This window comes from Ceratotherium simum, chromosome 14 (assembly GCF_057802395.1).
Source record: "Ceratotherium simum simum isolate JZ-2026a chromosome 14, ASM5780239v1, whole genome shotgun sequence".
NCBI lineage: Eukaryota > Metazoa > Chordata > Mammalia > Perissodactyla > Rhinocerotidae > Ceratotherium > Ceratotherium simum.
In genome coordinates this window covers 2,858,308-2,881,945 of record NC_141913.1, presented here as the reverse complement: position 1 = coordinate 2,881,945, position 23,638 = coordinate 2,858,308, and positions in this window count along the sequence as shown.

Here is a 23,638-nt window from a genome sequence, read left to right as displayed (position 1 = left end):
GATTCTGTCGGTCTGCAGTGGGTAGGGTCTGGTAATTTGCACTTCTGGCAGGCTTCCAGGTGATGCTGCTGGTTCTTAGACGCTCTTTGAGGAGCAAGGTGTTAGAGAAGTGAGAGCTGCAGGGTGCTATCCAAAGTGTGGTCTATAGATCACAGCGTCACCTGGGAACTTGTCAGAAATGCAGATACCAGGCCTGTCCAGACCTAGGAAGCTGAAATCTCTGGGTGTGGGCCCAGCCATCTGTGTCTAACAAACTCTCCAGGGGAGTGTCATGTACACTGAAGTTTGAGAGACTGCCCTAGAGCCATGCCACTCAGAGTGGCAGTAGCTCTGTCACCTAGAAGCTTAATAGAACTGCAGAATCTCAGGCTCCAACTCTAACACTCCGAATCACAGTCTGCATTTTAACAAGATCCCCTGGTGACTGGTCTGCTCTAGAGGACTGTTTCAGAAAAGTGGTGACGACCCTGAGCATTCAAGGTGAGGACACATCTGGAACCCGAGGGGTGGCTGCTGTCCAGTGTGTATTGGCCAGCCTGCAGCCTTGGCCCTGGGGTCAGCCAGGTGGGCCTTCTGCCAGTGCCCACGCTGCTCAGGACGGAGCCTCCCTGCTGGACACAGCTGGGTCCAAGAGGGTCACCTGCATGCTCAGTCACATGCCTCATCCACCGCAGCCCCATCAGTGCCAGCATCCAGCTAACCGAGCCAATGCTGGCATCCAAGCCACTGGGCAACTGGACCAATAGGCCATCAGGCCCCTGGCCTTTCACTCTGATATTTATTGTTCTTTATTTGCTTAGAAAAGTAATATATGTCTATCGTGGGAAATACAAAGTGTGAAGAAGAAAAGAAAGTCCTGGGCCTGCCCAGTGGCGCAGCAGTTAAGTGCACGTGCTCCGCTTCAGCAGCCTGGGGTTTGCAGGTTTGGATCCCGGCGCACATACGCACCGCTTGTTAAGCCATGCTGTGGCGGCGTCCCATATAAAGTAGAGGAAGATGGGCACAGATGTTAGCCCAGGGCCAGTCTTCCTCAGCAGAGAGGAGGATTGGCATCAGATGTTAGCTAGTCCTCCTCACAAAAAAAAAAAAAAAGAAAGTCCCCCATAACCTCATCACCCAGAGAGAACTATTATTTACATTCTGGTGTATTTTCTTCTGGTCTTTTTTTCTAAGCAGTATTAGAATTCCACATTTTTTTCACTTAATACTGTTTTAGGTCTTAAAAGTGCTTCATAAACATAATTTTAATGTCTATAAATACTCAACTGAAATAGTAGAAATTGATAATTTTTTCTGTACTAATCTTAGACATTGGATCATTTAACAATTTCTTTCTATACATGCAAGGAAGATCTTTACATATATTTTTTTTTTAATTTCCTTTGGATAGAGTCCTGAAAAGTGTCATTACAGTAATTACTGAGCTACGTTGTTTCAATATTTGTAAGGCTTTCATTATCTATAGACATTTTGCTTTTCAGAAGGTTTTGAACAATTGAAACTCTCACTGGTACATCAGGGTGGCCCCTCACCTCGCCCTCACCAGTTTTGGGTACTCCTGCTTTGGGACCGTTTGTTAATGTGGTGAAAAATAGCATATCGTTGCTGCTTTCCTGTTTCTCTACGTGGTGACGACCACTTGTCCATTGATGTGGCGCATCACTGTGGAATGGAACTGGTAGGAGCCGTACATCCTAAGGCAACTCTACTTTTCCCCCATGTCTCTGCTAGGAACCTCTCTCCACTTCTGGGCATCCAGTGGCCACATCCAGCCTTTTCTTTGGGGTCTCCTCAACCCTCCAGAGCACGCCCTTGGGCAGTCTAAGCTGACCCCAGGCCTGTGCTTGCCCCAGCCAGGCCCATACCTAGACCTGGCCCTGGTCCCGGGCAACTGCTTCCCCAGCCCACCTCTCACTCCAGGACTTGAGTTCCAGGTGAGTGTAAGTTGCATGTGTGCATGGCAAATTAGATGTCTTTCCTCCTGCTGGATGCAGCCCCGTAGTGGGGTGTGCAAGCCTTGTGAGGGGAAAGGGTCTAATTTCAGCCCTCACTTACCTGTTGAGCAGGTGTCCTCATATAGGGCCAGTCTGCACAGCTCCACAAGGCTGCCCCAAGGATTGAGCTCCCTGAGGATTCTTCATGAAACCTCCGCACTAGAACTGAGGAGGGAAAGTCCCTCCTCTCTCCCCCAGTGTGAGCAACGTGTCTCCTTGGGAATCCTTTCCTTCAATCTTTACATGTAACAGCTCTTACCCATGAAGTGGGCGTTGAACTAAGGGCTGCACACTAGCTTTTCTTGCACCTGCTTTTGGAAGGAGGAAGTTACTGAGACAGACGCTCATTTTAACTTCCTGCTACACATGTTTATTATCTATTTGCTCTTTTCGTTCTAAAGCTAGACCCTCTAGCTGACATAGTCTGTGAATGCCTCCTTCCCACCCCTCCGTCCTCCCAGCTGGGGCTTGCAGCCTTGGAGCCGGACCAGCCCACATCTCTCTGGGGAAGAAGCAGCTGTCATTCCATGACATGTGCAGGTCTCTACCTTGAGCCTGAGAAGGAGGACGAGGAGGATGGGGAGCTGGCTTAGGGAGAAGAACAACTGGAGAAGAGAGTCTATCTGTCTTGGTGTAACAACTGGAAAGATGGAGAAGTCACAGCCCATCAGGTCTAAATGACAGTCACCCAGGAGAGAAGCTCAGTAGCAGCTTCTTCCTGGTGTTAAATATCATTGGAGATGAACAGGAATGACAGTCAGTGTTGCGAACCCTGCTGCTATCATTCCTAAACATGAGAGGCGAGCTTCTGAGACCCCAACAAAGATCTCATAGTGGGGATGTCTACTTTACTGCCACTGGTAGCTAAAAACAGTATGGAAAATTGTCAGGATTATGCTTTTGTCTATAAATTGAGTTTCTAAATGAATCTCCATGCTGTTAATAATCATCACCAAAAGTAATACCCTTGCAGCAGCAACCTCATTCACCTTCTGTGTACATCCGCAGGGGTTGGGGGAGGGGTCTGCAGGACTCCAGTGTGAGAGAAGTGGGCAGGAAAGGCTTTCTGGGGGAGCAGACCACTCTCCTTCCCTGAGCCACGTGGAGTGTGTGCTGTGTTCCTCCCAAATGACATCAGGCTTGTACATTCAAGATCATATCAGAATGCTATGGGGGGAAGAATCTCTCCACAAACTTCCTTAACACCAAACATAACAGCTCACTCAAGCATGCATGAGCATGAAATACAAGGTCAGCTCCACAGATGATGTGCAGAACCATTCCCATTCATGCACAGAGTTTAAAAACGTAACACAAAACAAAGACACTCTGAACAGGAAGCAGGTAGGGTGACTGGGTTGGTTGTTGTGGCCACTGCGTGAAAATTTCTTTCTTATAGGAAGCAACTTTCAATCAAATAAAAGATTTGAACTAACTAATTAAAAGTGAACGTCAAGCCCTCTGAGCAGCTGAATCCTACAGAATTTCTGTAGGTGTGGATTTCCTCCATAAACCAGCATCCCATGCAAAGAAAACAATATTCTGAGTGATCATTATTTTTTACCAAAAAGGAGTTTTCCTTGTAGTTATGTTGCTCTGTTTTTCAAAATTCTCAACACAGTCCAGGGAGTTGTTTTATTTGTGTTTCATATATTATCAGGTTTATGCTTGACAATTATAATTCTTTTGAATTGTCACCACAAATAATCCATAATCAATCTATAAATCAAAATTTGGATGAGTTTACTATCAGCCAAATTTGAAGACCATATAGCCTAGGGCCTCCCCAAGGAAGGAAGGGCACCAAAGAAGTGGGGTGTACAGAATGGTTATATACTGTCAAAGAGCATGTATCACATATAATTGCAATGTCCCTTTTACAATAGTCATGAGATTGCCCTGTCAGATTGCCCTGTCAGCACAGCAATTGATGGACACAGCAGGTAGCAGGTCTATTGTCTCGAGTTGGGTGGTCACAGGATGAGCGCAGCAATCAAATCCTAGCCTAGGGAGAAATGCTTATCCTTAAGGAAATGCCAATGTGGGGGAACTTGCATCCTTATCGTAAGAGCATTTGTTCTTGTCTTTGGGACATGTTAATTGTTTAAAGCAGATATAAAATGTGTGTTCAAAGGCCGCAGGCCCTTTTGGAAAAACCAAGCTCAGGCCAAATTAGTTTTACATCAGATGGCTTCCCCATATGCTCCAATATATCCTATTGTCTGCCATTTATTTATCAGAATCATTGTATAATTCTGACTCACCAAAGAGTGACATTGAGTATAACACAGAATTATATTAGAACATAGTAACACAAACAAATGTAAAAGATTTGTAGATCACCAAGTCATTGAAACCGCCATCACTGAAGAGTGTTGATCGATTTCTGCACGGAGTTTTGGGGTGGCCTTTTATGAAAAGCAGAGAGCCATGTTCAGGTGGCCAGGCTGACTACTATCCCCATCCTGCGAGATAGAGCCCAAATCCACCCACGCCAGGGTGAGTCCAGACACTTCTGATCTGCAGAAACCCAGGGCAAATGGGTATTGAGAAAGGAGAGTGGGGAATGACCCCTAACAGTGCAGCACAACTACATCTCTGCCTGCAAGGAGTGGGAGTGGGGGTGGGTTTTACCAGAGTCTCCCGTTATTGAAAGGACCAGAACTTCAGCCCAACTTTTCATTTGACATGTGGCCAAATTTCACCTGTGCAATACAGACGTCTCAATTACAGAAAGACCAAAAAAACTGGGTGGCAATATGTTCCAGAGGCAAATGACCACTTCAGATGTGATGTGAATTTCCATTTTGGCCAAATTTCAATCTAAGTGCCAGAGGCCTTACACACAATGACTCTTATTTGTTCAGACACCTAAAGAAGGTCTGCAGCATCCAGTCAATCATACGCTTTCTCTGGAAACCTCAAGTTGGGAAGGATATCCTTTTTCGTCAGTAGGCCAACATCACCCCAAAGAGGGAATCGCTGCTCTGGGTGTGTCGTTTAGCCTGTAATGGAATTTCTTCTTCGGCTGACTGTGCTATTGTAAATCACTCTGAATGTTATTGATACCGAACCTCTTAATCTCAAATTCGTGTGCCCGATGCACAGCAAGCCAAACACTGAGACATTGGTGTTTGGAGATGGAGAAAGATCTATTCGAATTGGCCAAAATGAGTAGGTGGGAGCCTGGGTTTGCTCAAATTCGCCTCCCCATGAACAGAAAGCAGGGAGGTTTTATAGAGCTAAGGGGCTTGGCAGGAGGTGATTCAGGGAAACAAAGGGGTCACTCCCGATAAGCCCCTGGGCAATCTGACTTCTAGGCTTCAACGCTGCTGAGGGCCACCCATCCGGTGATGGCAACCTCCCCGAAGGCATTCTCTTTCTCCTGCAAAACAAGCTCACAAATCCTCTGGAAAACAAGCTCACAAACACTAGAGACCCCTAAATCACCCCTCAAGTTAAACAGGAAAACAGCAAACTGGTTTAACGTCTACAGTACCCCTCAGGTACCCCTCTTCATTATCATAGTCTTTCTCTTTTTGACTTAAATTTTGCTTTCCTGAAAGTTCTATTCCTTAGCCCTGCTGAATCAACCCAAAATATAGGTCTACTTTGTCTTCTTTTCAATTGCTTTCAAAATATTTGAGGACAGCCATAATGTTGAAATATTTTCATTTTCAAGGCTAGCACATGGAGTTTTCTCAGTTTTCTTCCCATGGCATGGATTCTGCATGTGCTTTCCAATCAGACAGTCCTGAGTTTGAAGACCTTGGGCAAATTACCAAGTCTCTCTGAGGCCAAGTTTTCTGTCTTGTAAAATGGGGATGGTAATGCTGTATTAATTATTTGCTGTTGCATAATGTCATAGGTTTAAAAACATTTATTGAGGCTCATGGTTCTGCTGAGTATTTCTTCTGGTTTAGGCTGGGTTGGCTAATCTCAGCTGGGCTTGTACATGTGTGTGAGGTCAGTTGACAGGTTGGCTGTATGCTGGTGGTCCAAGGTGGCCTCATTCATGTCTGATGGTCAGACATGACAGGGGTGACTGGACCATATGTCTCTCAGGTTGGCCTGGGCTTGTTCACATGGTAATAACATTCCAAGAAGCCCCAACGCACACACCCTTTAAAGCCTCTGCGTACATCTCATTGACCAAGGTAAGTAATGTGGTCAGATGGATTCAAGGGGTGGGGAACTGGACACTGCTTCTTTACAGGAAGGGTGGAGAATTGTGGGCATCTTTAGAATCTATCCCAAACGTCAAGCACATAGTGATGGCAGGAGGATTAAATGATTGATAGAAAAAATGCAAAGGGCAAGCACAGTGCTTGGCACATGGCAGGCATGCAATAAACCTTGGTCTTCCTCATCCAGGATACTTCATCACCGGGTGAGTGGGGAGAGCCCTGCAGACCCCGTCCCACAAAACCTACCTGTCAGGGATGGTGATGGGATTAATTAGATTTAAAAATTGCCTGGTAAAACTCTGTTAGCTCTTTAGAGATATGCAGGAAATAAATTTAAGGTGTTATTACATTATTATGGCTTTCCCATCCTGGCTGATGCTGCAAAATCAAGACTATCAAATATTATAGGCCTTTATTCTGTTTTTACTGTCAGAGTACCGAATAATAAATTTAAATGGTAGAGACTGGAAAGTAAGATGGCCTCTTTCCTACCAATTGTATCAGTTGGGAATTCAGGTCTAAACTTTGAGAACTGTAAATCTTTTTCCAAGGGGGAAAAATGACTTAGTGGTTTAAATTCATGTCTGAAGTTTTTCACAAAGGTGGTAAAAATAGCCTGTCCATGAAGCTGTTCCCTCCTTGGCAAATTTTATTGAATGAGGTTTAATGGCTACTAGTCTTAGCTGAACTAGAATTTTTTTCCACGTCTTTCCATCGTGTCTAAGTATATATTTTTCTTTTTCTCATTTATTTTAAAACATGATTTTAAAATATTGAAGTACTATTTCTTTAAAGATGCTTGTTCCAGCCCGAGAACCTAAGGTTTTTTCCCCCCAGCATTTAATCTGTAATTTTGTAGGTTACACTCATTTGCAGATTCTAGAAAGTGCCTTTTATTCTTCTCTAAGTGTCAAAGCAATTTAGATTAATGGGCCTCGGACTCTTTGATACCAGTTTTTAAGGCATTTCACAATGTGTAGAAGACGATACCCTTTTATATGTGATAAGTAAAAATCTTGGCAGATGAAAGACTTTTTTCTTTTTGTTTTCGCACAAAAGAAATCTTTGGAGCTGTGGAAAAACTGCAGAGGAAAGAGGAAAGCTCTTCCATATTCTTGCAATTTTCTTCTCTCCCCCGCTCCCCCTTTGGGAACTCTGATCTTCGCAGCTGCTCACAGGAAGTGGGAAAAGATGCAGCATGGTGCCAGCTCCACAGACAGGGGACAAAGGAGGGCTAGGCTGATGCTCATCACGAGCCACCTCTAAGCTCTGTGCCTAGTGGTCACCACTTGTTCCCAAAACAAAATGCTTGCACAGCCTAATGTTCCACATCCTGCCCCTTCCATCAGCACATGACGAGTCTATGAGAAACGAGGTTCTCTAATAAGGATAGTAATCCAGGCCCTGGAGGGTAAATTGGCTGATAGAAGCCCTGAGTGGTGCTGAAGGCCCTAGGGGTAGGGCCTTTGTGCAGGCCAAGACCTGGGATCATGGCCTGCAGAGGAGTAGAAGCTACGTCAACAGTTGCCAGTCATTCCCTTTTGATGAAGGATGGTCAGATCCCAGGTCTCCACTGTCCTTGAAGGGGGCTTAAGGGAGGCCTGTCTAGACTGCTGGCACAGCTCAAGCTTGGCATATGTCCGTGTCTGTGTGTCTCTGTGCATGTATGTCTGCCCATTTGTCTGTCTGATAGAAATGATGGGTAAGGATGAGGAGAAAAAGAGACAAAGAAGTCACATAGCGTTATACTGCACTTGGTCATACCCTCACCCTTTTTCTTGTCTTTGATTGAGACAAATGCCAGGATGCAGGTGAATTACAATTTGCTGCCTATGTGAACAGAAACGCCCCAGCCAAACACCCAGAAAGGGCTGTAACTAGCAGAGACTGGTGGGCCGCATGCTGGAGAGGGGAGGTCTTCTGAGGGACCACGTTTGCTCCCCTTGGCTTAGCGCCTGTGACATCCCCTGTCAGCTTCACTGTGGTGTGATTAGAGTCATGGGGTTTCAGAGTCAGGAAAGGTTACTCCAGAGGGTCCTAATATTAACCCCATGGACACATTTTATGGTTTTTCCCTCCAAGGATATCACATTTTAAAGATTTTGTTTATCAAATTGCACACAGGGGCCGGCCCAGTGGCGTAGCCCTTAAGTTCGCGCGCTCCGCTTCGGCAGCCTGGAGTTCGCCACTTTGGATGCTGGGTGCGGACCTACTCACCACTCCTCAAGCCATGCTGAGACGGTGTCCCATATAGAAGAGCTAGAAGGACCTACAACTAGGATATACAACTATGCACTGGGGCTTTGGGGAGTAAAAAGGAAAAGAGGAAGATTGACAACAGATGTTAGCTCAGCACCAATCTTCCTGGAAAAAAAAAATTGCACACAGTTATGTTAGAACTGAAGACATCCCCCTAGAACCTCCAAAAAGTTGAAAATAACTATAATGCATCTCATTTCACTGGTAGGTTTTGAAATTTTAAAAAAATCAAATATATATTTTTTCCTTTTGTATTAATCAAAAACATATCAAGAATTCTGGGTAGGTAAAGTAATAGCAGCTGCGTAAATCTGGATTTCCCAACATTTCCTCCAAAAATCAGTCGGGAACCACGGGAAGAACAAACAGAACCTTATGAAACCCACCTCTCAGCATAACAGAAGACAGAGGGTACCTGAACTTCAACTACCCTGGTAGAAAAACAATGACAAACCTGAATAAGCTATTTTTCATGTTCCCATCTCAAGATTGTGGAAAGCAAGGGCAGTCTGGGAAAAACTGAATGGAAGAGGCAAGTCCTACCACATAGTTGTAGGGCTAAGATTGACCTAAAGTCATTTAAATGCAAAAGTGCCCAGTGAGTGAGCTTGGCTGGAAGGGACAGTCTTCAAAAGACATTGCTTTGGGGGGAGAAGCTACAAAGGAAGGAAGACACACTCTCTGGAGAGCGGGGAGTATGGAGGAAAGAAGCAAAAGGGAGAAATTTCGGGGCTCTACAGGGCGAGAGAGAAGCAAAAATGTTCACACAATCCCTCACCCACGTGCCTCCAAAAAAAGCCATCCATTAAAGAAACCACACTTTCCTACACTGAAAGAAGAGATGACCTTGAATGAGGAAACTTGTGAGCCATTCAGTAAAATGAATAGGGAAACAGACTAAACATGTACAAAACCACTAGAACAAAAAGAACTCCTCAGCTGATAAAAAACTACTTCCCCCAAATGATTAAAAAGCAGAAGAGAAAGCTAACATAACACTCAAAACTGAATTAAATATCATCAACAAGCATTTTAGGATATAAAATCTCACCTTGAATCAGAAATGCAAAAGCTAAAATCAGAAACAGGCAGAAATAGGAAGAAATGAAAAGAGAGTTGATTGATCCCAGGAAGGAAAAGGAAGAAAAAGACAAAATGCTCTCAGAAATGAAAAATAAGTTACAAGATGCTCAAGGGAGAATAGACTCAAATGAAAATTTAATTTAATAAGGAGCATTGAAGAAAGGTAGGAAAGTACCTGAAAGAATAAAAATGATATGAAGAAAGAAGTAAAAAGGCTCAGAAAGAAAGCAATTGACATGCGAGAGAGGCAAACAAAAAACAACACATGTAATTAAGAACCATGAAGAAGAAAAACAAAACGATGTAACAAAACTAATATTTAAAACTATCACGCAAGAAAAAATTTCTGGAAATAACAGGAAACTTGAATCTACGTATGGAAAGTACCCACTTAGTACCTGGGAAAATTGACCAAAAACAATCAACTCTGAGACGTATTCTAGTGAAATTATTAAAATTTTATTAAAGTTCAAAGATAAAGAAAAAAATCCTCAAGGCTCCCAGGCAAAAAGATCAAATCATTTACAAGGGCGAGAGAATCAGTGAGCAGATGGGGAGGATAATCTCACTGATTGTGTTATAGGCCATTAGTGGGAGACAGGGTAAAAGATAAAAACAAAATAACTGGAGACTAGTGGCATTTAAAAAGGTGTGAGTAAAAGAGAAACATTAGAACAAAATGTTAAGCTTCCCTAAATACCAAAAGAAAATTAAAAAACTAAAAAAGCAATGAAAATATATCACACAGGATTAAAAAAAAAAAAAAAACCACACAGCATCTTCAACATAATGTGGCAATTTTAACACAAAATGATATGACATAGTTGAGACCAAACAGACTTCGACTCTCCAGAACTATGAGAGAATAAATTTCTGTTGTTTTACGTCACCTAGCTTGTGGTACCTTGTTACAGGAGCCCTAGGAAACAAATACAACAATTAATAATCAATAAATCAATATCTCTATTTAAAGAGTACCAAAGTAGACAAACAACTAGCTAACTTAAAAAAGAAGAGGAAAAAGAGGAGGAGAAAGCACAGACACATAAACTGAGAAATGGAAAAAGGGAAATAACTTGAAACAGAAGAAATTAAAATAATCATGAGACCACTTTATAAGCTTCTCTGCAAATATATTTGAAAATGTACTTGAAATGAATAATTTCCTAAAGAAATACAGTTTATCAAAGTTGACCTTATTAGAGACAGAAAACATAGAAACAGACAAATTTCTGTAGCAGAAAGAAAGAAAGTTGTTAAGGAATTACCACACAAAAAAAGAACCAGACCCATATGGTTTCACAGGATGATTCTACCAAACTTTCAAAGACTGGATATTCCCAATGATCCATAAATTTTTCCAAAACATTAAAAAAGAAGGAAATTTGCTAATTCAGTTTACGAGCAAGTATAACATTGACACTTTAGATTGACCTAAATCTGATTTTAAACATATGAAAAAGAGAAAATAACAAACAACATCATGTAAATATTGATGCAAATTTTCCAGATAAAATATTATTGCAAATCTTATACAGTATTAAGAAAATTATGACCAAGTGGGATTTGTTCCATGAGTGCAAGGTTGGTTCAGTATTATTAGGAAATCCATTAATGCAATATACATATTAATAGATCTAAGGAGAAAATCCATATGATTATTATCATAGTTGCTGAAAAGCCCTTCAATAAAACTCAATACCCATTCTTCATAAAAAAACCAAAGAAAGTTGGATTTGACGGCTACTTTTTTAATTATAGGAATTATGTCCTTAGTCCTAAAACTAGTATCTTAATGGGGAAATGCTAGAGAACTATCCACTAAGATCTAGAATATGGCAAGGAAGCTCACAGTATCCACTACTCCAGCATTGTATTGGACATATTAGCACTACATTGGACATAATTAGTAATTATAAAATTACACAAGAGAAAAAAATTAAAGGTACACAAATTGAAAAAGAAGTAAAAGTAGATCTATTTTCATATATATGATAAAATACTTTGAAAAGCCCAGAGAATCAATGATAAAACTAACTCAAACAATAAACAAAAATTTAGTAAGGTAGTAGGATATAAAATTAATATACAGAAATCAACAGTCTTCATTAACTAGTTAGAAGGTGTAACCGTAGAGAAAACCTTATTCGCAATAGAAACAAAGAAGACAAAATACTCCAGAATAAACTTAACTAGAAATATACAAAATCTAAATGAGAAAAACTTATAAAACCTCTTAAAAGTAAACAATTAGGCTTAAACAAGTCTTTTTTTTTTTTTTTGGTGAGGAAGATCAGCCCTCAGCTAACATCCATGCCAATCCTCCTCTTTTTGCTGAGGAAGACCAGCCCTGAGCTAACATCTATTGCCAATCCTCCTCCTTTTTTTCTCTTTTTCTCCCCAAAGCCCCAGTGGATAGTTGTATGTCACAGTGACACATCCTTCTAGTTACTGTATGTGGGACGCCGCCTCAGCATGGCCAGACAAGCGGTGCGTCAGTGCGTGCCTGGGATCCGAACCTGGGCCGCCAGTAGCGGAGCACGAGCACTTAACTGCTAAGCCACGGGGCCGGCCCCTAAACAAGTCTTAAGACATCCTTTTTTCTTATATAGGAAACTCAGCAATATCAAGATGTCAATTCTCTCTATTTTAATTTATAAACTTAACACAATCCCAATAAAAATACCAATAAACTTTTAAAACCCACACAAGTTGATACTAAAGCTTATATGGAAAAACAAACATGGGATAAGCAGAATGCCTTTTTAAAAAAAGTATGAGGGGAACTAGCCCTATCAGACATTAAAACATACTATAAAACCTCCATAATTAAAACTCCTATGCTGGTTCATGAATAGATAAAAAGAGCCATGGAATAATCAGAAAGATAAGAAATAGACCCAACTACATATGAAAATCTAATATATGATAAAGGTGGCATCTTAAATCACTGGGGCAAAGATGGGCTTTTTAATAAATGATACTGGGACAAACTGGTTAACCATATGGAAAAAGACAAAAAGATAGATCCGTACCTCACACATAACAAGAAACTGGATCAAGGGTCCAAATGTACAAAATGAAACCACACAATAACCAAAAGAAAACATGGATGAATTTTTCTACAACCTATAACCTGGGCATAGTGAAAAGCTATCTATGACTCAAAATCTAAATGAAATAAAAGATTGATAAGTTCAACTACAAAAAAATATAAAGAACTGCATATCAAAAGAAAAATGAAGATCTGGGAGGAAATGTTTGCAACATACATAACAGATAAAGAGCTAATATTCCATTATAGATATATACATATATATACATATGGTATATATGATAGAAAAAATGGACAAAGACATCAACAGTCATAAAAATATATAGAAATGTTCCTTAAACATATGAAAAAGAGTTAAACATCACTCTTAATAAGAGGGGGGCAAATTAAAAGTAATTAAAGTGTTCTATTTCTCACCTATCAGATTGCCAAACTTAAGTGTATGCTATGGTCTGAATGTGTTCCTCTAAAATTCGTACGTTGAAACTTAATCCTGAAAGTGACGGTCTTAGGAGGTGGGGCCTTTGGGAGATGATTAGGTCATAAGGGCTGAGCCCTCGTGAATTGGCATAGTCCCTTTCGAAAGAGGCCTGAGATAGCTCCCTCTCTCCCTCTGCCTGTGAGGTTACAAGAAGTCTGCAACCCTGGAAGAGCCCTCACCTGACCATGCTGGTACCCTGATCTGGAGTTCCAGCCTCTAGAAATGTGAGGAAGGAATTTCTGTTGTTTATAAGCCACCCAGCCTGTAGTGTTCTGTTATAGCAGCCCAAACGGACAAACACAGTGTAACAAGGCTGTAGGGCTGAAGAGTTGACTTCCAAACTCATTCACGTGGCTGTTGGCACGCTTTGGCCACTCCTGGCTACTAGACCAAGGGCCTCGTTCCTCACCAGGCCACGTGGGCCCCTCATAGGGCTGCTCTCTATAGAGCAGGTTGCTTGCCCCGGTGTGAAGAGTGAGAGAGAGGGGGAGAGAGAGGAGAGGGAGGGTGAGAAAGATAGAGACTGAGCAATAAGGTGATAAGGTAAATGTAGCAAAATGTTAACCTTTGGGGAATCTGGGGTAAGGGTGTGTGAGAATTCTTCGCTCTATTCCTGCAACTTTCTTGTAAGTCTGGAATTATGTCAAAAAAAAATTTTTTTAAGATAATTGCAGAACTGTACAAAATCTACCGAAGTACAGGTCAAAGCCTCAGATCCCCATTTGATAGGCAGAGCTGCCACACAGGCATAGTGTATATTGGGCACTGTTCTGGCTTACTACTCCTAAATGCATAGTTTTCTTACATAAAGTTAAAATATTAAACATTGGATGATTTCAGGACAACCAGGGATGTCAGAGGGTGAGCTACAATTAGTCCCCTTGCTGTGCAGATGAAGACACGGAGGGAGTTCTGCCCCTGTCCTGGAGTGAGCCCCTGTGATACTGACCTTCTGGCTGACACCTAAGGCTGAGAGGAGAGGATGGTGTAGGATGGGTGGGCACAGCTTTTATCACCTCCCCATGAAGAAGTTCCCACCTGCCACCTCTTTCCCCACCCAGATCTGCCCACTCTCAGTTTCATTGACATTGTAGCTTGAGGGTTTAAATGTAGGGTTTATCCTTTTCTCTTCAGTTCCACCCTTAGATGCATAAATCTGGGCCGTCCTGTGTGAAAAAACCAGAGTATTGCAGTTGTGCTGTGGAGATACTTGACAACACCGACAGATTATTCGGGAGCAAGCACAGATTTCTAACATCAGTAGTGATGGTCAGTTCCCATGCATCCACTTGTTGCTTCCTCTGAAGTTTCTTTCCTTCTGCCTCACAATATTTCACTCATCATATTTACATTTTTCTTTCTCTCTAAACTTTCTGCACAAGAGAGGTAGAAAAAGGGGAGATGTTTTTACCAAGAAATGGTGCAAAGCTCAGTGCATTTGTTTGGATTAGTCTCTTGTCAACATAACGGGTACTTCTAAATTCAGAATCTGGACTTCTCCCAAATCCCTCCTCGCCTTCCACTGCTCCCCACCTGCCCACCCCGCAGGGAACTCAGGACTGAAGAGGAGAGGCTTCTCAAAGCTGCCTGGCCTTGCGCCCCTGAGGGCAGACTGAGGTGGACTGGGATGGGAATGCTCCTGTGCTAAGGCCATTATTTTGGAAAACAAGTCAAGGAAACCCAAAGCACCACCTTCCCCACTTGTAGAAAGCTGGTTTAGTGACATTTTCCCAGCTTGCCCGGATGGCTGGGTGTTTGAGGAATGTTCCAGTACAACATCTATGAGGCATGTTGGCTCCGGACCCGATTGCCAGAGTTCAAATTTCAGTTTGCTGGGGAACTTGAGAAACTTACACAACTTTGGTTTGTTTATCTGCAAATGGGGCTAATACTTGCCTCTAACTCAGAGTGGTGTTGAGGATTAAAGAAGCTAATAGATTGAAGCAGACAGCTCCAGCAAACACCGAAAAGCAAATAAGGGTGGCCTCCCCCTCCGCACAGAAAGTGTGTTTCTCTATGCTTGGCCAAAGTGTCACGTGACAGGCACAGTGGACACTGGTGGGTTGGGCGCCAGGAGCCTCCTTGCTTCACTCTCTTTTCTCATAGGAGCTTTTGAGGGGAGATCCCCCAGACCAAGCCGGAGCAGTGAGCACTGTATGGCAGTGAGGGTGCCCTTACTGGAAGAGATGTCAGCTGCCTAAGGGGACTGCTGCCAGTGCTGATGGCCCCAGAGACCTCGTGCTTGTGGCAAGTTGAGACCTCACACAGCCCTCCTCTTATCTGGTGGGGAGAGAGCCCTCACTCCCAGTAGCTCCCTGCCAGGTGAAGTCGGCAGAATGCTAAAGATTCCCATCCACGGTTATCAATCCAAACACTAATCTAGATTGGTCCTGCTCCAACAGCGCTTGGCAGAAGCAATTACAAGGCTCAACAGCTGACTTTAGGGAGATTATCCTGGACTTTTCAGATGGGTCCAGTCTGATCACTTGGGCCCTTAAAAGCAGAAAAATTTCTCTGGCTGGAGTCAAAGAGACTCAGTGAAAGAGGACAGCAGGAGAGAGGAGGTGGGTGGGGCATCAACAAGATCAAAGCTTGAGAGAGGCTCATTTGCCGTTGCTGGCTTTGAAGGGGACAGGAACCAGGGGATAGGGTGGCCTCTGGAATCTGAGAACCCCCGTGGCCAACGCCAGCAAGGAAACAGTCCTACAACCACATGGAACTGAATTCCACCAACAGACCAGATGACCCCGGAAACGATATCTCCCCTAGCGCCTCCAGGAAGGGGTGCAGCCCTGCTGGCTGACGCCTGAATTTGGCCTTATGAGACTCTAAGCAGAAAGCCCACTGAGCCGCGCGGTGCCTGGACTTCTGACCCACAGAAACTGTGGATAATAAATGGGTGTTGGTATAAGCCACTAAGTTTGTGGTAATTTCTCGCAGCAGCAATAGGAAAACATATCACAGCAGGTCATTGGGAGAGCATGGGCTGGGAGGGCGGTGACCCAGCAACAACTCTGTTGGTGTCTCTTAGATCTGTAGGGGAGTCAGAATAGTGCTTGACTCGCGGAAATGCTCGTTAAACATCAACTATGACGATGACGATTACGACAACCACAAGGACACCGGGACCTGTGTGAGACCTCAACGCTGTGATGCTTCGGTCTGTGGAATCACACTCACTCCACCTTGATCAAGACAACGAATTAGATGACACTGCCAGTCAGTCAGAAGAATGTCCCGAGTGTCTCTGTGTGCCGGACCTTGATGGAGAACTCTCAGGGAGGGACACAGGGGAGGCTCACAGGGGTGCAGCTCCCCAAACCCCAAGGCCTCTCTGAGTCCCAGGGCTCTGTATCTGCTGTGAATGGGCCAGCAGAACTGTGATTATTTTATTTGATATTTTTTAAAAATTATTTTTCATTTTTATTGATTTTGCAGTTGGGTCAATGGGAATATGCCTTCTAGGGTGGGGGTAGGGCTGTGGCTAAGTTTAATGATTGTTCAAAGGTCAGAGGTTACCAGAGGTCAAGGATGTTGCCTTGGTCTCTTCAGCCACTCTGAGTGACACCTGGCCCCACCTCGTGTCCTCTGTGGGACTGGAGTTGGATTTCACTCAAGCTGCTTCAGATTCTCAGGCCTCAGTTTCCTCATCTGTAAAATAGGGAGAAGGGTGAAATTAAAAAGTCTAAGACTTCTTTTTTTTTTTTTTTTTGGAAGATTGGCCCTGAGCTAACATCTGTTGCCAATCTTCCTCTTTTTTTTTTTTTTTATTTCTTTTTTCTCCCCAAAGCCCCAGTACATAGTTGTATATCATAGTTGTAGGTCCTTCTAGCTCTTCTGTGTGGGACGCCACCTCAGCATGGCTTGATGAGCGGTGAGTAGGTCTGCTTCCAGGATCTGAACCAGCGAACCATGGGCCACCAGAGCGGAATGTGCAAACTTAACAGCTATGCCACCAGGCCAGCCCCTCAGACTTCTTTGACCTTAAAAAATTTGTAATTTCTGTGTCTGTGCAAAGTGTCACAGCCCCTGCCATCTTCATCTTAATTGGTCACCATGTCTGTCTCTTGGGGTGACCAGAGGGTAGGCCCTTTCTTACAGCACCACTCCACCTTCTTGCCTTCCCACTCATTTATAAGATCTTTCTTTGTTCCTGTTTTATGAGCAAATAAGTATATATCTTTGGGGTCTAGGGCAAAATTATGACCACAAACCTGGAGGGGCTGACTGTGGATCTCTGAGGTCTCTTCTAACTCTCAGATTTACGGCTCTTTCAGGCTGGCTTTGAGCAGCCCAGTGCTTATACCAAAAATATGTTTCAGAAAGATTGAGAACTCATGACATATTTAATGTTGAGTTTAATACGTAAACCTAGTTGTACAGAGCCTGTTTGTAAATGTGTTTTCAATGTATCCATTTTCCTAACTGGATGATATAAACACGTGTCAGATATGCGTCATATGTTCAAGCTATAGATGTGATGGTTGGTGTGCAGGCTTTAGTCCCTGATTGCCCTGAAGCATCACTGTCACATTAGTCTGGAGAGGCACAGCACCCAGGCAGGGTTTTGTCCAAGCCGTTCAGCTCATCTGGTTAAGCTTGCTGCTCTCCAGAGCTGACCGAGCTGACTTTGGAAGGTCAGGCACAAAGGGCTCTTGGCTTCAGAACTAAGCAACTCCCTTTAAAACAGTCAGTCAGGATCCAACCAGGACACAGAAACCACATTGTAATTTGAAAGATTCATGTGAAGAATCATTAACTATTACAGAGGACTGTGGTAACGGGAGATTGGTTAGTAAGAAATAAAGAGAACTCTAAAGAACACAGGAGCCACAGACACAAGCAGCAGCCACTCCCTAAGGGCTGAGATAGAACACCCAAGGAAGAGGTCCCCGCACCCTAGGGCTGAGATCCAGATCTCGTTGGAGGTAGAGGGCATGGTCGTGGCTCACAGGTGGGCAGAGAAGAGACCATGGTGCTGCCCCAACAGAACTTCATGGGAATCTGCCCTCTGGGAAGCTGGGGATGCTGTTCCCAAAGAGGGGCCACATGTGAGAACTCACTGCAGAGCTGCCCTGGATGTTGGGGAGAGCTGCTCCTGCTGGTCACAGAACTGCCAGGAGCCAGTCCTGGAGAAGCCGCGTGCTGTAGGAGCCTGGTGAGAGATGCACGCCAGAACCAGAGGGAGAAAACACCTTCCTTATTCAGTGTCCCTCCATCACCCTCTGCTGACGAAGACTAACACTGTGCCAGCTGGCAGAGGAGAAATATTTGCGGGCCCAGCTTCATTTTTCAGAGCAGGCAATGAATTTTGAGTTTGGAACTGAGAGGCGATAAATTGGTAACTGAATTTATTAATCGAATCAAAGTTAATTGAATTAATTAGTTGAATTGAATTGAAGTTAATTGAATCCCCACCAGTCAAGAAGATTGAGGTGTAGCAAAGGTAGAAGCATTTTCTTCCTCTTCCCTTCCAGGACCCAGCACCCAAAGAGGAGACCAGCAATGGGATCAGGGCTGCTGTGTAGGGCTGCCCAGCCTAAGCCCCCTAGCTCCAGGGGATCCATTCACAAAGACTCCACTGTGAATTTTCCCCTTGAGGTTGTGTAGCTTGGCTTCCTGATTTGGAGAGGTAAGTCATGTGTTGCCAGATGAGGACCAGCTGTTCCTAAGGAAATGACAGAGTTAGTGGCAGAATAGAGACTATAGACCCAGGTTGAACAGCACCAGGCCCTATGATGACACAGGGAGAGCATAATTCAGCCTTGATGAGACTGACTAGCCATGTGTTCTTGGGAAAGTTGCTCTCCAGGACTCAGTTCCTACAACTATAAACAAAGGGGCTGGGACTAGATACTATTTTATGTCCTATTACCTCTGAAATTATACATCTTCATATGGCATTTATTCATTCTCCTATTCATTTATTTATTGACTCAGTGGCAGGTTTACCACAAAACTAGTGAAGTTGAAGCCTCCGAGTCCCTTGCTTGCATTGGCCCCTTCAAAAGCTCTGTCTTTTTGTATCCAAAAATTTCATTCTTTTTTTTCAAGTAGATCCCCAAATTGTATAAGCTTCAAGTCCCACAAAACCTGGGTTCCCCTGTGCCCTCACCAAACCTTTACTCCTTCTGAGGTCAGACACTGCCCATGCTCAGCAATGCCTGCGTTAGCTCCTCCCTCTGTCATGTGACAGCTGCATTGCCTCAAGCAAATTACTCCCCTTTCTGAGCCTCACTGTTGTCATCTCAAAGCCCAGGTTGTTGTGAGGACTCCATGAGGGAGCGTGTGCAAAGGCACTGCACACTGAGCAGATCCTCCAGCAACAGCAGCTCTGTCCCTGCATTGGGAGGAAGGGGAAGCTCTGAGGAGTGTGGGCAGGAGGCTCAGAGTTGAGACGTGTGCCATAGCACATGGGGCTGTAGCAGAGCCCCCGAGGCACAAGATGCACATCAGCTCCTGCGTAACATATCAAAGAATCCTCGAAGGTGCAGAGGGCAAGCGTGTGTGCATACGGGGGCCTGGGGCCTATTTTTTCTGGGGTTCCTGACTATATAAATAATTTGATCTAAAATGTATTAAAAAATTCATGAGGCCTTTCGAGGTTTAGGGACTGATTGATGAAGATTTAGAATAACGGATGGGAAGTTGTCCTTCCCTTTTTTTTGTTGTCCAGTCAGTGGGTGTGAAGATTCTTCGTGGTGTCCAGACACCATCTTTTACTGCTCGTTCTTGTCAAGTCACCATTCCCAGCTACTGTCACAGCTCCTATTTTGAGAAAAATCTGTCATGTGGTCATTACTCATAATGCCATGGCTCTGCCACCTGTTTGCTGACACAGTGGAGACCTTCCTGCCTCTGTGTTCCTCTGGGATGCTGCTGCATCATCACTCAGGAGGCTGCAGCGTCCACCCCTGCCCATGTGCTAAGGGCTGAATTGTGTCCCCCTAAATTCACGTGTTGAAGTCCTAACCCCCAGTACCTCAGAATGTAACTTTATTTGGAGATATGGTACTTACCAAGTTAAAATGAGGCTACCAGGGTGGGCCCTAATCCAAGATGACTGACATCCTTATAAAAAGGGGAAATTTGGAGACATACTCACGTACAGAGAGAATGCCATGTGAACAAGAAGACAGCCCTCAACAAGCCAAGGAGGGAGGCCTGGAAGAGGCCCTTCCCTCGAAGCCCTCAAAAGGAATTAATCCAGCCAACACCTTGATTTTGGATTTCTAGTCTCAACAACTGTGAGATAATAAACCTCTGTTGTTTAAGCCCCCCAGTCTGTGGTATTTTGTTACAGCAGCTCAAGGTGACTCATACACAGTGAACATTGGCTTCCCACCATATCTTCTCATGACCTCCTTAGAAAGAAATGCTGAATCTTTAGAATGGGATCTCTTTCAATGTTAATTGCTGTTTCAGTCCCTTCAGGCTGCTATGACAAAGTACCACAGACTGGGTGGCTTATAAACAACAGACATCTATTTCTTACTGTTCTGGAGGCTGTAAGTCTAAACTCAGCGTGCCAGAGTCATTGGGCTCTGGTGAGAGCCCTCTCCCGGGTTGCAGACTGCCAATTTCTTGTTGTGTCCTCACTAGGCAGAAAGAGGGCGGGAGAGCTCTCTGGGGTCTCTTTTCTAAGGGCACTAATCCCATTCCTGAGAGCTCCACCCTCAGGACCTAATCACCTCCCAAAAGCTCCACCTCCTAACATCACCTTAGGGGTTTGGATTTCAACATACAAATTTGGCAAGGACACAAACATTCAGTCCATAACAGCTGTACCAGGATGTTAGCGAGGGGCCCAGGCAGAATGAGATCAGTCCCGTCCTGCAAGAAATGCTTGTCCCTCATCTGACACACACAGCTCAAGATCAAGCAGGAGGGCAAGGCATCACCACATTGATCGGGGCAGGAAAGGACGGATCAGAAGGCCCACTGCTTGTGGAGCAATGACCTCCAAAGTGCTGGGGGGAGGGTGTGGTCCCCCCAGAGGCTCCTGTGGTGGGGGTGGGCACCCTCCTGGGTGCCAGTGGTGGTGGTGGGTGACATGGTGGAGGACGCCTTGCACTGCCCCTGCCTCGGTCAGATGCTAGAGTCCAGAAGTGGCACTGTGGTGGGTGAGACAAAGTCTGGGCCCCAGGATGGATGGTGGCCTGTTGCTATCTTAGAGCCTGCACTCTTTCTGCATCTCATGTGAGCGAGAGTCACTCAGAATCAGCGTGTCAGCACCATTCTGGCAGCCCATCATGCACTTCACAAAAAATAACGTGCAGGCCAGCAGGAGTCATCTGCTCCCCAGCTGGCACTCCTGACACTGGGGTCTGGCCACAGGCCATTGGGGCAACCCTATAGGCTCCAGTTCTAGAGCTCCTTGGGGGATCTGGTGAACCCCCACATACAATAGAAGGTCAGAATATCCCAAAGGGAGAAATGGACATGGGACCCCAGTGGGGCTTGGGCATTCTGCCTGGACAGCCTTACTGCCCTGGCTGGTCCCAGGCACCAGACAGAGACACAGATAATTGCCAAGAAGGTGTGTTTAGTGACAGGGCCCCTTGTGGAGCCTGTTCTGGGTGTGCCTGCCACTCCCACAGGGAACTGCTGGCCTTGGCTGGTTACCCCGCTGGAAAAGATTTAGAAAATTTCTAGGCAGGTACTTTTTGCTAGTGGGATTCATGCAAGACCGAGTACAGGCTCAGAGAACCTGCCCAGATGGCACTGTCTGCCCTGGCCAGGCCCAGGCACCAGAGAGAGTCGGAAAGTTTTTTTTTAGCTTCTAATGTCAATTGCTAATTTAATTTTTTCCAGCTTTATTGAAGTATAATTGACAAATAAAAATTATATATATTTATGAAGTACAACATGATGTTCTGATACACATATACATTGTGAAATGATTACCGCAGTCAGGCTAATTAACATATCCATCCCTTCACATGGTTATCTTTTTTTTGGTGTGGTGAGAATATTTAAGATCTACTCTCTTAGCAAATTTCAAGTATACAATATAGTACTATTAGAGACAGAAATTCTTAAGAAATTCCCTCCAAAGGGCAAGAGGGAGGAGAGGGAAAATGAAGTACAGGCCTGGGGCAGCGTCTCTGCTTGCCTGGGTCTATGGGAGGTACAGGTGGGTCTGTCCAGCTGACCAGAATGTTCTAGGAAGCCCTCAGCCACAGCCAACTTGAACCAGAAGTCTAGTAGTCAGCAGCGTGGGCTTGACATTCAGACACACCTGGTGGAGACCTGACACTTCTACTTAGCTCTGTGACCTCTAGAAACCTAGTCTCTCGGAACTTCAGTTTCCTGATGTGTAAAACCAGGAGGAGTAATCGTACCATTGGATACTGGGGCTAAGCGTGCACCATCTGGCCTCGTTGGCTCTGTCATCACCTGCTATCTGTGCTACCTTGGCATGTGATGAGCCTTTCTATGCCTCAGTTTCCTCATCTATGAAGTGAGGACAATAATAGTATGTCATAATTATGTCATATGGCTTGTGAGGATTCACTCGTCAGTACAGACATGGAGCACGCAGTAAGCACCCACCAGTGTGAGCCATTGTTACTGTCACCCGGACAAGGCTGCAGGCTTTCCTGCACTGGGGCACCTTACTCCGTACCTGATGCGTGGTAGACACTCAAAGGTTAGCCTGAGGGCCGGCCCCGTGGCTTAGCGGTTAAGTGCTCGCGCTCCGCTGCTGGCGGCCCGGGTTCGGATCCCGGGCGAGCACCGACGCACCGCTTCTCCGGCCATGCTGAGGCCGCGTCCCACATACAGCAACTAGAATGGATGTGCAACTACGACATACAACTATCTACTGGGGCTTTGGGGGAAAAATAAATAAATAAAATCTTTAAAAAAAAAAAAAAAAGGTTAGCCTGAAAGAGCTCTCAGCCCATTCCCTTGTCCAACCCAGTCCATCTCTACAGCGGGTGGAGGGAGCCCTGGGCTGGCGTGGGAGATGGGGTGATCATCCCAGCTAGGGCAAGAGGGACAGCGGATTGACTACACGGGGCCTCGTGCCCCTCACAGCCCAGCGAGGACTCAGACACCCCTGCTCAGCCCCACGTTCTATGCTTCCCTTCTGTTCCACCCACCCTTCCACTGTGAGTGCAAAAGCCAGACCATGCTAGACAAGCCTCTCAAGGGGTAACAGCTCTGGGAACAAGCTTCCCCGGGAAGGCCATCAGAAAAGCCAGAAAAGACAAAACAAGTGGGAGAAAAGTCAGCCAACCAGAAATAAATGTCAGAAATGGTAACAAGAAAAGGTAAGCATCTCCACGTTTCAGACAAGGCCACAGAGTGAGAGGATAAAGGAGATGAGGAGATAAAGAATGAGGAGATGGACAACCTAAGAGGCAGCCAAGACAGAGGGTGCTGGAGAGGGAAGAATCAGAACAAAACCAGCATGTTGCCTGCTGACAGCGGCCCCGGGACCCACACCGGGTTTGCACTTTCTGTCTGTCCGGGAGCTTCCATCAGGCCCTGTGCTGACGGTCCCCCCAAGGCCTAGGGGACAGCCAAGTCTGTTCGTTTCTCCTGTTCCTTGTCGGCGCTCTTCAGAGAGAAC